Here is a 14,822-nt window from a genome sequence, read left to right as displayed (position 1 = left end):
ATACAGACTGGAAATAAATATCACCTCTATAAAGATTAAAACAGCTTAAGACGCCAGGCAGTGGTGGCACATGCCTTTAATCCCAGCACTTGGGAGGCAGAGGCAGGCAGATTTCTGAGTTCGAGGCCAGCCTGGTCTACAGAGTGAGTTCCAGGACAGTCAGGGATACACAGAGAAACCTTGTCTCGAAAAAACAAAAAACAAAAAACAATAACAACAAAAAAAGGCTTAAGACAACTGAAATGAAGATTAGGGATTATATTCATATTTTACATTTATTTAAACTTTTTCATATTTAATTAACAAATTAAATTTGGGAAAAATATTTATAGACACATTGTTGATGCCTTTCATTAAACTGTAATATTTTCATAAAATATTTCATATAACTTTCAATGTGTAATCAAATTGTTACCTGGTAATTATCATTATTTGTAGTAAAAAATATAAGTATTTTGTAAAATGTGCAGTCATAAATTTTTAATTATATCAGATAAAATGTGATTAATCTTCCCATGCAAAATATTTATATATGAACTATTTTAGAATATATATTTAGACTCATTTTAAAAATGCTCACTTAGGTCGAAAAGAATTATATTCAGAATCAGATTATTATGTGGAAGTCGATAATAATTAGATGTTAAATATATTTCTTATGAGGATTTAAAACAAAACTATTTTTCTTCTGCCTTCCCCATCTCCCTTTCTCCATGTGGGGGTGTGTTTATATAATATCAATTGTTTTCCTCTTGTTTAAAGTTATCAAACTCCTTGTAAAATCTATGTCCCTAAAGTCACATGGTTAATTTCCAACCAGAGACTTCATTGAGAATTAGGAAAGAAACACTGAATCGTAGTCATTGTATTTATTTAAACATTTCATTCACATTTGAATCTCTTATTTTACGTTACTAAGAAAACAAAACCAAGTTAGGCAGATAATATTAGATTGCATGTTTTCTACCTCTTATTGAGCTGAATAGTGAAAATTTTTAGAGCAAATACAAATGCTATTGTCAATTCTTTAAACTAATTGATTAAGAAAAAAGTTGCCTTTCCAGTATTAAGATATGTGACAGTTGTATGAAGGAAAAAACTGCACTACGACACAGTATACATTTGAAAATGTGGGGAATAGATTAATTTGCTCATAATTATCTTTATGAGCAAGAACATTTGCCATATATAATGTTACCTTGACAAAAAGTTAAGATGTGATATAAAATTTTTTCACTCAGAGCACAAAACAAGAGGGTGTCTCCTCTTACTCTGAATTTGAAACTCTTTTTAAAAGATATAGCTAATGCAATTACCCAAGAAGTGCACATCACCTATAGGTTATGCTGGTTTGTTTTTTAAGATTTTATTTATTTATTTATTTATTTATTTATTTATTTATTTATTTAAGGATTTCATGAAGTTATACAACCCCTTTACATTCTTTTGACACCTTCCAATCCCTCCCAGGTCTCTCTAGCCAGCCCTTCTCTCTATATATATACATACATACATACATACACACATATATATTTGTATATGTATATGTAAATATCTATATCTATATCTATATCTTTATCTATATCTATATCTATATCTATATCTATATCTATATCTATATCTATATCTATCTATCTCTCTAACCAGCTTTTTGATTCTAATTATTGTTGCCTTCATTTATGTAGTGTATGGCTAACCACTTATGATTGTGATTCCATTCCTAAAAAAAACTACAACAAACAAGCAAAAATAGTATTCCCACTCATGTGGCAGCCATTGCATCTTCCTCAAGGAGTATAGTCTTCAGAAATTTCCCTTCATCCATGTTTTGCTGGTTTTGTTTGGGGAGTGATATTGCTGAGACTTCATGGGAGCAGGATCACTGTCCTATCAAGAAGACAATATTATATAATTGTCATCCAGCACCTCAAATTCTCACAATCTTCCTACTCCTGAGATATTTCCTGAGCCTTACATGTAGTGGCTGTGTTATAGATGACATTTCTGGTGTGGAGTAATCCATTATCTTCGTTTCATCTCTGCATTTTGACTTTAAAAAAAATAGTCTGTGTCTATTGCAAAAAGGATTTTTTTTTATGTGATGTGAGAGCTGCTCTTGTCTATGTGTAATTAATTAAAAGGTAATTAGGAACTATGTTGCTTTAGTAATATGGTATATTCCCTATAGGGCTCCTGACCTGTCAGTCATGAGTTTTTGTGTAGGTTTGCAGTATGAGGCATGAGTATTCTCCAAACGAACTGGTGTTACATCTAAGAATAATAGATTTAAATATAATAAGAAACTTCTAGAAGGTTATATGGTAAATTGAGATGCATAATTACTGTTATTATAAGTACTGTAATCAGGTAAAGGATATTTATTCTGTGTGGATACATTGGGAAGTGGTAGAAAGAGAACTATTACTTTTCAGGCACAACAGCAAAGTCACATCTTATGATAGAAGTAGCTGATCCTCTAGATTTTATTGAATTAAAATTTTCTGTACAGCACTGCAATATTCTGTTAAGTAAATAAAGAGAATACAGCCAACCATTGGACTGAGCACGGGATCTCCAAAGGAGGAGTTAGAGAAAGGACTGAAGGAGCTGAAGGTGTTTTTGTCCCCATGGGAAGAACAACAATATCAACCAGCCAGACCCCCCAGAGCTCCCAGGGACTAAACCACCAACCAAAGAGTAGACATGGAGGGACCCATGGCTCTAGCTGCATATGTAGAAGAGGACTGCCTTATCTGGCATCAGTGGGAGGAGAGGCCCTTGGTCCTATAAAGGCTCAATGCCCTAGTGTAGGGAAATGTCAAGGCAGTGTGGTGGGAGTGGGAGGGTAGGGAAGCACCTTAATTGAAGCAGAGGGAGGGGAGATAGGGTAGAGAGTGTGCAGACAGGAAACTGGGAAGGGGGATAACATTTGAAATGTGTACAAATAAAATATCCAATAAAAAAAGAAAAAAGAAAGAGAATATAGATAGGTATGAGTATAAAGGAAAAAAATCTAATATAAGACTGTTAGTTAACAAATAAATAAATCTAAACCTTTAAAAACAACAACAAAAAAACAAGATAAGAAAACAGTGTAAGATGTGATTAATATACAAATAGATTTTCACTATAATATATATGAAAATTTTTATTCACAGTCAAAAGGTCAATACTGTATGTCTTTACAAACCACAAATTATATGGACAGAAAACACTATATAAAACATAGAATGTCCCAAGTCTGTAATAATATCAAGTGATGGCAATGCGGTGAAGTAACAGGAGCTTTTCTATTTCATAACTGTTGGACGAGAGAAATGACAAAAAGTATTTTGTCAGCTTCTTAATAAAACTAAATACACATTTACAATATAACACAGCAATCTTTTTTTGATGTTTATCCAAAAGAGATACACAGAATAGTCACATAAAAACAAGGGCACAGGTGTTTCTACTAGCATTATTCATAGTTGTGAAAATCTTGGAACTGATTGAAAGCTTCTTTGATAGATTAACAAATAAATAAAGTATAGATAATGCAGACAATGAAATGTGATTTAGATAAGGTTATTGTCCATCAAAAATATACCATAAACAAACACATATTAGAAATAGAAGGAAGCCAATTAACAAAGGCAGCAAAGTATAGGAGTCTAATTAGGTGACACCTAAAAAGAAGAAAACCTATGGAGGAAATAAGGACCTCTCAGGAAATCAGAGAAATAAATAGGCAGAGCATAGAGGAATTAGGGAAAATTTGAAATTTAGGAATATAATATTGTAGTAATAATAGTGGCTATGTGATTATATAGTTCACCAAATACCTAGAACCACTTACACCAAAAATAAACCCAAATGAAAATGGTGGACTTTAAATTAGAATGTGTGAAATTAGGTCAATGATTGGACACCGTTAAGATATATGGAATGTTGGCACTACCAGAGCAGATAAATTTGCAGGAATATAAGAACCCTCTACAATTCAAATTTTTAGAAGAAAGGAGAAATTATCCTATGTTTGCATGAAACATAAAAATCTAGTTACTGTTGTTGCTGTAAAATTGTGAGTTATAAGGTCTAGCACCATCCAGGATTCCAGAACTGTCTGCTAGAAGAGCTAACCATTTCCTCTTGTCAATCACAGTTACATTATTTAATTGGAGGTATTTGAGGTTCATGTGGATGGTTCAGCCACTTTGATTATTTTCAAACAAAGTAAGGAGCAAACTCTAAGAGATACTCATTCAAACATGAGAGATTAATTCAGTAATTGTGAATTAGTTTCTATGAATTTGAAGCATAAAGAATACTCATAGATGATGGTGTCAATGATAGTAATTCAGTGAATCGAGGGATTGATATGTCTCAACCATTGTGGTGGTTTTTCTGTTTAGTTCTAACAACTCTGACATATGTATTATATTACTTTTATAGAAAAAAGAATCCATAGAATGGATTTTCTTTGCCAAACACATATTTCTGCCTTTCATGTAACAAAGATGGACTTCGGCCTCAGGTCTCTCTCTCTCTCTCTCTCTCTCTCTCTCTCTCTCTCTCTCTCTCTCACACACACACACACACACACACACACACACACACACAATTTATATATTCTGTATTTAGTAAATAATGAGTGTTCAGACTATACTATGGTCTTGAAATTTTCTTTTGGACACTGTTAATAAGACAGAAGACTACCCTATTGTTCTCCATTCTTCTACTGTACAATAAGACCAAAGATACAAGTTCTCAATAATATAAATCCTCACTGAACAAGGAAAACATTGTTCTAAATGAAGCTATTTATCAGAGATGTCTGAAGTTGCCTAAGATAAGCAAAAGCATCAGGAAAGAGTTACCTGCCATGCTCGTTCTATCAAGCTGTAGCTGGATGTCAACAAGTGGCCTAATGACAAGCTCTATATGATAAGTACTTTCTTATATTTGGTCATACTATAGACAGTTAAATAATTTATTTGTTGGAAATCTCCTTGTGAAGCTTCCATTTTTCATAAGGCATATATCCATTTACACACAGAAACACACACACACCTCTCTGTCTCTTTGGCTCTGTCTCTCTGTCTCTCTGTCTCTCTGTTTCCACCCCCCTCTGTCTTTCTCTCTCTGTCTCTCTCTTTCTCTCTCACACACATGCACAAACACAAACATACAAACACACCCTACATGAACAGAGATATCCTGAGGTCTAGTCTTCTTCTCATAATCTAAATTTTGTGTCTTGCATTACAGTCTTAGTTCCATTTTGAATTTTTCTTTTTTTTTTTTGTATTGTTTTGTTTTGGTTTGGTTTTTTTTTGAGACAGGGTTTCTCTGTGTAGTCCTGGCTGTCCTGGAACTCACTCTGTAGACCAGGCTGGCCTTGAACTCAGAAATCCGCCTGCCTCTGCCTCCCAAATGCTGGGATTAAAGGTGTGCGCCACCACCGCCCGGCCCCAAAAGCCTACAGCACCCGTTATTCCCAGGCAGTCTCCCATCCAAGTACTAACCAGGCCCGACCCTGCCTAGCTTCTGAGATCAGACGAGATCGGGCGCGTTCAGGGTGGTATGGCCGTAGACTGAACTAATTTTTCTACAACATGAGATACAGGTCTATAGCTCAGTCTTTTTTTCTACATGTAGAGATCCAATCATGCAAAGTAAAATAAACACATATATTGCTGATAGAAATGTAAACGCATCCAGCCAGTATGACTACAAGCAGGGAGGTTTTTCAAATACATTAAAAGTAGAACTAAAATATTATCCACCTATATTAAGTCTAGGCATGTTCCCAAAAGAATACAAGCCAGTAGAAAATAAAAATAACTATATATTCATTTTTATTTTGAAAATATTCACACTAGCAGAACTACGGAAACATTGTGATTATAAGCAAGACAAACCAGCTTCAAAAGTTAAAAAACCTGCATTTCTTTTTATATAAATAACCATGTATTTTTAAAAATTGCATTATAAAAGAAGGGAAACTATTTGGAAAGAGGAAAAAGATCAGTCAGTGTGATATGGAAATGGAAGAAGAAAATAACCACAGGATTTATACAGTTGGTTGTGCTGTAAAGTAGAAAAGTTCACCTGAATAGAAGGAAATAAGGGGAAACATACAATGTTGCAAAGAAGAAAAGAGAGAGCAGGAACAGGGGTAATAAAGGAGGAGCCGGTGGCAGAATAGGGTAACGGAGGAACAACTAACATTAAAGACTTTTTAAAAGACATATGGAAAAGGACAATTGTAGAAGATTTCTAAAATATATATGTATATGAAAGAGATTTACATGGAGTCACAATAAATTTAAGAAGACAATGTTCCAGCCAGAAAGTTTACACCAAGTAAAACCTGCAGTGTTAGGAACAGGTTAAATCTTATTGGCAGTGTTAAATTAGCCAAGAAACCAAGACTAAGACCAAACCTACTACTGTTATCCTGTTAAAGGAACAGCAATAAAATGACTCCTATTAATGAATTGCTATACCCACAGGTCGAGGCATCACTCAGCTCCCAACAAAGAAGTTTCTTGCAGTGGATTGTAACACAGGAAATGAAGAATTAAATTATGTGCAGAGTGAGAGACTCTGTAGCTCTCAGCCCTTTATGTGATGTCCTTATCAAACCTCCCCCTTGAAGCTCAGGAATCTATATGGAAGAGGACGTGTAAAGATTATAAGAGCCAAAGGTTGTGGATGATTACACAGCAAAATTATTTTGTACACACAACAAAAGATACACATATAAACTCACAGGGACTGTGATAGCATGAAGATCTCCACAAGTCGAATTGGAAAAACATCGAGCACCAATAAGAGAAAATGGACCAAAGAGCCCACTTGTACCCATGAAGCTCTTTGCAATGGATATGGGCAACAAAACAATTTTTTTTCAATGAGATGACAATGGTATCAACCATACTCCAATAAAATTGCTATACACAGAAGACGTTTACTAACACAAAATGAACTCCACTAGTTTGTGTGTGTGTGTTTTTTTTGTTAAGTCTTATTGGGTTTTGTGTTTTCATTTTTATTTTAGTTGTTTGATTTTGAAAGAGAACAGGAAAGATTATGAAGTTGGGCTTGTTGAGATGTGAGGAGAGTCAAGGAGGAGAAGTTGGAAAAAAATAAGGAATATGGAAAATATCTTGACGGAAAAGGTTTCTAAATAAAAAAAGTAAAAAAAGTAGTTTCATAACTTGTAAATGGCATCTTATTTATCTTAGTTTGTGGAAAATCAATAGAATTAATGTAAATTTACAAGCAGGGTTATGTTTGTTGCCTGGAGATGCTGAGATGGCCCAACATTGAAGTAGTTCAATGATAGGAAAAACAGTGTGTCTATACTGGGCCTTGTGTTTAATCTCAAACACACAAGCAAATCAAATAAAGCAGAAAAAGATTAATATATGACCTTAAAATGACGGGGAGGCTATTTGGGAAGAAAAAGGAGATGTGGAGGTAGAAATAGGGCAACAGAAGATAACAGAGTAATACATATGATAAACTTTATTATATTAATATATGAAAATATCAATGAATTTTATAACATTATGGGGCTAATATATGTGATGTCTACTGTACAAATTGAACAAAAGAATACTCTTTTGCAAAGGAGACGCATTAGCTGGATATGGATATGTGAAGAGAATTTTTGTGGTTGGTGATTTAGCAGTGTCAAGGATACTATGATTTTTTTATGGGCACAAGAAACCCATCATCTAATTTTCTGAAAATTTTACTTTATCAGAACTGTGTTAGCACTTTTAATGTCAACAATTTCATTTGAATTATCTTAGAAAAATTCTATGGGATGTTCTATAAACAGCTCATTCCATATACTGATCTTCTACATTGTTTAAAATCATGTTATCACTAGTCTCAGGAGTCAATTAAGGAGTTATTTTTGCAGAATATTGTAGTCATTCACCATAGTTACAACTACTCATTTGACAATAGATATTGCACACCTAATTAGCATGTCACACCTAGCTCACACAAAAAGAGGTAGTTTTCAAATACATCGATCTGTATAAAAAGGCAGATAGACCACATATTCCCTTAAAGTCTTCAACTTAAACTTTTACATTGTGAAGTCTGAAATCTATCTTAAACAATGGAAACCAGTTTTCCTCTGTGTATTCCTACTGTGAGATTGTGAAGGTAAAATGTAAATAGCATATTCCATTTGCTGAGACTGCAAAGCTTTATGCACTTCTTATAGACTTTACCAAGATATAAACCTCATCATTGTTGAATTGTTGAATTCATTTCCTTGGTAGAGTAGACCACACTATCTATCTTTCTATCTCTCTATCTCTCTATCTCTCTATCTCTCTATCTATCTATCTATCTATCTATCTATCTATCTATCTATCTATCATCTATCTACATACACTAAGGGAGCCAGATGTTAACTTCTAAAAATGTCATTGCATGTCATTGCATTTTGGCTCTTTCTTCTTTCTCTTTCCCTGTGGTACTCATTTGAATATTGTCTTACTTCCTCTTCCCCCTTCACTTTCAGGTTAAAATGTGACAGCAAGCAATTCCTGGAACCAACTTGTAAGCAACTGCTCATAATTTTCTGTGAAATTGTTCTTTGAAACGTTTTGTAGCTAGGCTGCTTACAGCACAGTTAAAAGAACCTGAAGGACCAATATTTGAACTTCCTCTTCACCCAAAGGTCAAGTTCAGTATCATGTTCATGGTTAGTGAAACTTAGTGTCAAGGGCATGGCATCTCAGACTCTAGAAAAATTACTGTCTGATGAATAAATTGTTTTGTTTTTAGAAATTTCATTTAAAGACATACTGGATTGGTGAAATAACTTGTGTGATTCTTCAATTTATAAGAGAAGAAAGAAGACCATTTCAAAAATGTAGAAAAAGCTTTTTTGTTGTTTTTTGTTTTTGTATTGATAGATAAAGATACAGAAATTCAAATATTTTAAATTAATGTCATGGCATGACCATATGCAATACACATAGTGAATTAACAGGTCGATTGACAAAGGTCCATAAAATCAGACACATTTTATATGAAAATCATGTACATATAAAAATTTCAAAGAACATATAGAAGCATAACTTGCTTTCAAATAAGTAGACTATGAATAATGGGCATTTGTACCTGTGAATATGGAGGCATGGAACCAACAGGCTTTTATGGTTGTTACCAAATTGCCCAAAGATGTGCTATGTTTTTTATACTGTTTCTTACTCAACCAGAATTATGTAATGCTTTTTCCACTGATTGTGGAAATGAAATTTTATAATCTTTACATGTCTAAATGCTTATCTACTTTAGCTACTTTTTAAATTTCAGGACAAACATGGCACTGTGTTTCTAGCAACATCATGTGACAACTACCTAGCTTATAACCTTAATTTAATGAATAAATAATTAATCAGTATATGAAAATAGCTCCTTATGATTAAGAGAATTTCTATAATTGAGAACTAGGATGATTAATTTAAAGCCCAGTTAAAATTCCTGTTTTCATCTGATAAACTATAATAATATATGTCTCTGTTTTAAGACTTAAGGATTGTCGTCTAAGTCTCAAATGCTGACTCTCATTTTCCTTGTACACAATGCTAAAATTGGGTGGGGTAGTTATTTTTTAGAATGAGAAGTTGTCAATATACTAATGTTGATTTTCCCAGTAACTCTATGTGAAATGTGTTTCAGTAGCCATTTTGCCTCTGGTAACATTTATAGTATATTTTCTTATAAACCTAGCCTCACCCATACTATTTATCTTTAATAATGGTGTTAATACTATTCAAATAACTTGCAGACATGTAAAAATTTCTTCCCTGAATTTCCCCTGCTGAATGTAAAATTAACTGTGTGATGTTTCCAGTACTTTCCATTGTGAGTGAATCAATACTGAATTCTATTCTGTTTCTTTGTATTATCTAATAAAGAAAAATACTTTCCCTATTTTAAAGTGTATACATTTATATCTGTATTTATATATTAAATACTTGCTAGTAAAATAAAGATGTTGTAAAACATAATAAAACATGTCTTAGGAAGCCTACATGAGATAAATGTATTTTGATTTAGTTAGATATAAAAGCCACAGACTAAACGATTTAATATCTCTTTCTCTTTCGGTCCAAATTCAATTTCAGATTCAGATTAGCTAACATTTACTTCATGCCTACAGTGTATCTGCCTCTTAGGGAAACAATTTTGCATGTATTACTTTGTATAAAACCCAGATTCTTCAATGCAGAAAGAGGAGCAAGAGAAGCTGGAGATTCAAGAAGACTTGGAAATGAGCCAGAGATACAGGCTGTGCAAACAAAAGTCTATCAACCTATGTAAGACAAGACAGTTGCTTACTTTAAATGTATTGTTAGCATGATATACTCTTCATGTTCTGAAGGGTTTCTTATTTTCTATCTGTTGGGAAAAATGCTGAAAGCTTTACATCTGACATGGCTAAGTCAGGCAGATTGATTTTCATTGCTTCTATATACCATACGCCTAAAGATCATGGCCAGAGATGTAGGAACTCAATAGCAATAAAAACCATTGGAATCAGACAGATGATATTGTCTTGTTTTTAATATTGAAAACAAGATATTAGCCTTATTCTCAAATGACATGATTCAAATATGTATATTCAAATAATAAAATGTTATAAAACTTCTTAGAAACTATAAGCAATTTACATAAAGTGAACAACTGACATAAAATTCAGGCTTCTCTTTACACTAATAATTTGAGCAGGAAATTATTTTATTATTTTATTGTATTATAGTACACAAATTTAATACTATTTAGGAATAAGTAAAATAAATAATATATATTGATTAAATGAAATTGCATAAGACACAAACAAAAAGGATGCATTCCATATTTCTGAATTTAGCAACAATATTGTTATATTTTTGAAAAATCTAGGGATTTGAGATGTTGTATATCTGACTACTAACGATATTTTTACATTAATAAAAAAGAAAATATTACAGATTTCACATATACAGATTAATCATGAGAGTGAAAAAAATATTTCCATATGGCTTTTCAATTGTACTTAGAAGGAGAGGTTTTATATTTATAAAATACTTGGCTAACTTACTTAAAATCAATCAATACTTTTTGTATAAACTATAATTATATACATATATATGTATATATACATACATATAATTGAAACCTATTTCTAAAGTAAATGCCAGCACTTTTCTAAAACATGCTTGTACATTGACTTTTACTGATTGACATGTAGGTTTCACCTGAAAGTTTGCTGCTTGAGTAAATTTTGTCCTATGATTGTGTTGTACAGTTAATAGAGTATTTCAGATTTTGAATGAGTAACTTTGTAGTAAATGATATACAAGAGAAATCATTCACTATAAAGAAGATATGGACATGTCTCTCCAACTCTTTCAGATGAGGATAAACTTCATCAGCAGTTGTGAGAATGTATGCTCTATGCCTTGGACCACACAGTCAGAAAGTATGCAAGCCTTCTTTCTTTTCCCTGTGAATTCTCTTGTGGTAAATACTCTGGTGACTCTTTATTGCCCGTATCATAAAAATTCTACACCCATATTTCCTACTTGGTCTTGAGCTTCTTAAATGAGTCCTCTTAACTTATTATTTTGCGAGCATACAAAACAGTACAGTGTTTGCCTCTGACCTATTTCAGGCCAGCTCATCTTCCTTTAATTTTATTGAGTACTTCAATCTCTTTCCTGAATACAAATCCTACTTGGACTAGATTTGACATTATGTTTTCATTTAAGCTTTAGATCCTTAATCTCATTACTTCCTGTTTTCCTAACTGGAGTGAATAAGCTCCTTACGAGAGCATGAGCCGAATCTGCACAAAGCCGTTTAGCTGTATTTACTCTGCTCTTCAGTTCAATCCTTCTGTCCAGAATTTTATCCCTTAAAAAACATCTGGGAAATTAAAAAGTTCAAAAGCAAGGTCTTGGTTGGGGTGTGGCAATGCTGGGACATCCTACTGTTCTCTGGCTTGCTCTGTCTCTTCTCCAAGAAAGACATATGCACATGCCACATAGTCAGCAGTTTGGTTTTGCCATTTGGCTCTTTGCTATTTTAAGGAGTTCCTACAAGGATCTTGAACAAAAAGTACGAAGTTTAGACCTCTTTTATAAAAAAGAGATGCTTTAGCTGATAAGTGGCAAATCATTTGTTGCAAAATGAAATGTTCCTTAAGAGAAGATCCTGGATTCATATTCAGATCTGCTTGACACCCACCTCTGGCTTTATGAACTTTACACATAATCTGAAAGCTTGAGGAGGCTTGTGAGAAATGTTTGAGTTGGTCTTGGAACTCTTGTTCTCAGGCTACAGGATTGAGGGTGAGTCTCTTGAATTCATGCTTTCCTGGAGGGTACCTTATGCTGGTCTTTTTCAGGGCCACTCTAATATATGGAGCAATTATGAAAAAGGAGTGAGCATTTGTGTGTGTGTGTGTGTGTGTGTGTGTGTCTGTGTCTGTGTCTCTCTGTGTGTGTGTGTGTGTGTGTCTGTGTGTGTGTGTTTCCTCATAGCAAAGTCTAACTCATACATTGCTAAGAAATTAGGGCCAATGAATTGCTTTCTATTTCTAAAGAAACTGCACAAATGTAATTTCTTCATTTTGCAGTTGCTCATCCATTAAGCCACTGTTCCTTCCACTCCTGGGAGTTTGTAAGCCAGAAACAATTGTTTCTCTGCTGATCAGGTCTCATTTGTCACTTTGCAGACAGGCACTTCTATTTGTTTATAATACAAACAAAATAATTAGCAGTTTACCTGCCAGGTTGCTGATGATTATGTACAACAAATGACCACAATGAATAAATTCAGGCATTGTTGAAAGAAAAAGGCTGGGTAATTAGGCAAGACTTTGACCATTGATTTTCACCTAAGACTGAGAGTCTGAACCTCAGAATTCGCATCTATGATTATAAGGGACTTGCCTGGTTTCCTTCATAGTGTCTGGCAGACTCAGGAAATCCAGGACATCATATGCAACTCTGCCATTTAAAGCCACATGTTTAGGGGCTGGCTGATTTCTCCAACTCTGTGAAAGATATCTGATGCATAGGCTGTTTTAAGGATAAAAAGAGACAAGGTATACAAATCATGCAACACATATCAGCTCCTTAAGGCATCGTGCTTTCTGTATATGTCTTTAGGTTTATATCACAGGCACTTGAGAATCTTTCAATTCAGAGGCATTTAATTTGTCTATCATCTGTTGTTATTTTAAATCTATGATTGCTCCTATTAAGTACAAAACAGATAACATATGAACAGTTCCTAGTATATTACAATCTCTTGCAAATGATTATTTTAAGTATTCTTTAAATATACACTGTACACTTGTAGAGGTTTTTGCTGCTGTTGGCAATGATGGCAGTGTTGATGAGAAAATATTCCTGGAAGTTGCCTTTCCTGATATTTGTCTTTGGAAACCTTATGAAACACCTCTTTCCTCAGTCCCATATTGCGTTATTCTACCGAAGTAACCAGAGAGTAGTCTGCAAATCTCCAATCATCTAAGATGGATTGGAGCTCTAATCCAAACTTCATCTACTTGCGTCTCAGTGGCTGCTGCTGTAATTCTTTGCCCGTGACTGGTGATTATCGTCAGTTCTGGATATCCATAATTGCCTTGTTTTCTGCTCTATTGCAAATGCAAAAACATTTTTCCATTCATTTCTCAGGATGATCTTTAAAAATTAAATATGATGTTCAACAGCGTGGTCTATTGCTTTCTTGATCCACTGATGCCTGTAACAATCACTCACTTGCCTTAACAACCAAGGGGAAACAAGAAAATACTGCGGGCTAGGTACACTTATGACCTCAACAATTGTCACATGATTCAAACATCACTCTAAGGAGTATATACAACCATCTCTTTTCATTTAATTATTTCTGTGTCAAGACACTGGACTCTAACCTTGCTACTTCTCTGACAACAATTTGACAAAACCCAACAGACTCATAATTTGAAAGCTTGGGCAATGGTAACTGTTCATCATGGCAATGAGAAACATCCCATCCAAGCCAAGTCAGATGTCACTTCACTTTTCTTCCACTACTGAGTTTTCCACTAAATGTGAAAAGGGTAAGGCAGAAACTCACACCCAGTACATACCTCATAGTACCAAGGCTGAGGTCACCTGGAGAACCTGGGAATGCTTGTTCCTCTCACCATGCTGACTGTTGTGTAGAAGTTCTTGTCTATACGAGGTTCTTTTATATTTAAAGGAAAAGTAAGAGCTGGGTACGTGCTCGACCTAAATGTGGTTTGTTTAAACTTTATTGATATTTTTTCTGTTTCTCCAGGCACAATCTCATATAGATCAAGTTGGCTTTAGATTTTCTATGAAGCTGAGACAAACCTGAAACTTGGGATGCACCTACCTCCACCTGGCTCTAATTCCTAAGTGCTAGGGTTAATGACAGTCACCACCTGGTCTAACTGTTAGCAGTTAAATTTAAATTATTGCCTTTGCTCCTTTTCCCACACACTCATTTTTCCTTCTAAATATGTGCCTCAGTTTCCACATTTCAAAGTTAGAAAAGATTATAGCATTTTCCCTAGGTAAGACTTTGGAGAAAAGAAAAAATATGAGGTACATGGTTTGGTTCTGAATTGTTATTGCCCCTACCTGGTGTTTCTTTGCAAAAGTAGCTGACTAGCCCATTTCATTTCAAGAACAACTCTTCCTGTCTCTTCTTATTTTTTTAAGTGAATACCATTTGTCACCTTTCCCCTATGCTTTGTTTCTTTCTTTCTTGTTAAGATGGAGCCAAAGCAGAGGAAGATT

The 14,822-nt window shown here is 34.1% G+C and overlaps 1 long non-coding RNA gene and 1 other non-coding gene across 4 annotated transcripts in view; one reads left to right on the top strand and one right to left on the bottom strand.

Annotated features, from left to right (window-relative positions):
* Positions 1-5,458: 5,458 nt before the first annotated feature.
* LOC117723622 (5S ribosomal RNA) lies at positions 5,459-5,577 on the bottom strand. The gene has a single exon (XR_004608722.1). It is a non-coding gene; the product is annotated as a 5S ribosomal RNA (ribosomal RNA).
* Positions 5,578-11,980: 6,403 nt separating this feature from the next.
* Positions 11,981-14,822, top strand: part of LOC117723211 (uncharacterized) — a 41,968-nt gene continuing 39,126 nt past the window's right edge. For all 3 annotated transcript variants that reach the window (XR_004608638.2, XR_004608639.2, XR_004608637.2), the window contains exon 1: positions 11,981-12,356. This is a non-coding gene — a long non-coding RNA (uncharacterized LOC117723211). The remainder of the gene's footprint in view (positions 12,357-14,822) is intronic.

This window comes from Arvicanthis niloticus, chromosome 18 (genome assembly GCF_011762505.2).
Source record: "Arvicanthis niloticus isolate mArvNil1 chromosome 18, mArvNil1.pat.X, whole genome shotgun sequence".
Lineage (NCBI taxonomy): Eukaryota > Metazoa > Chordata > Mammalia > Rodentia > Muridae > Arvicanthis > Arvicanthis niloticus.
This window is presented reverse-complemented; position numbering and strand designations above follow the sequence as displayed.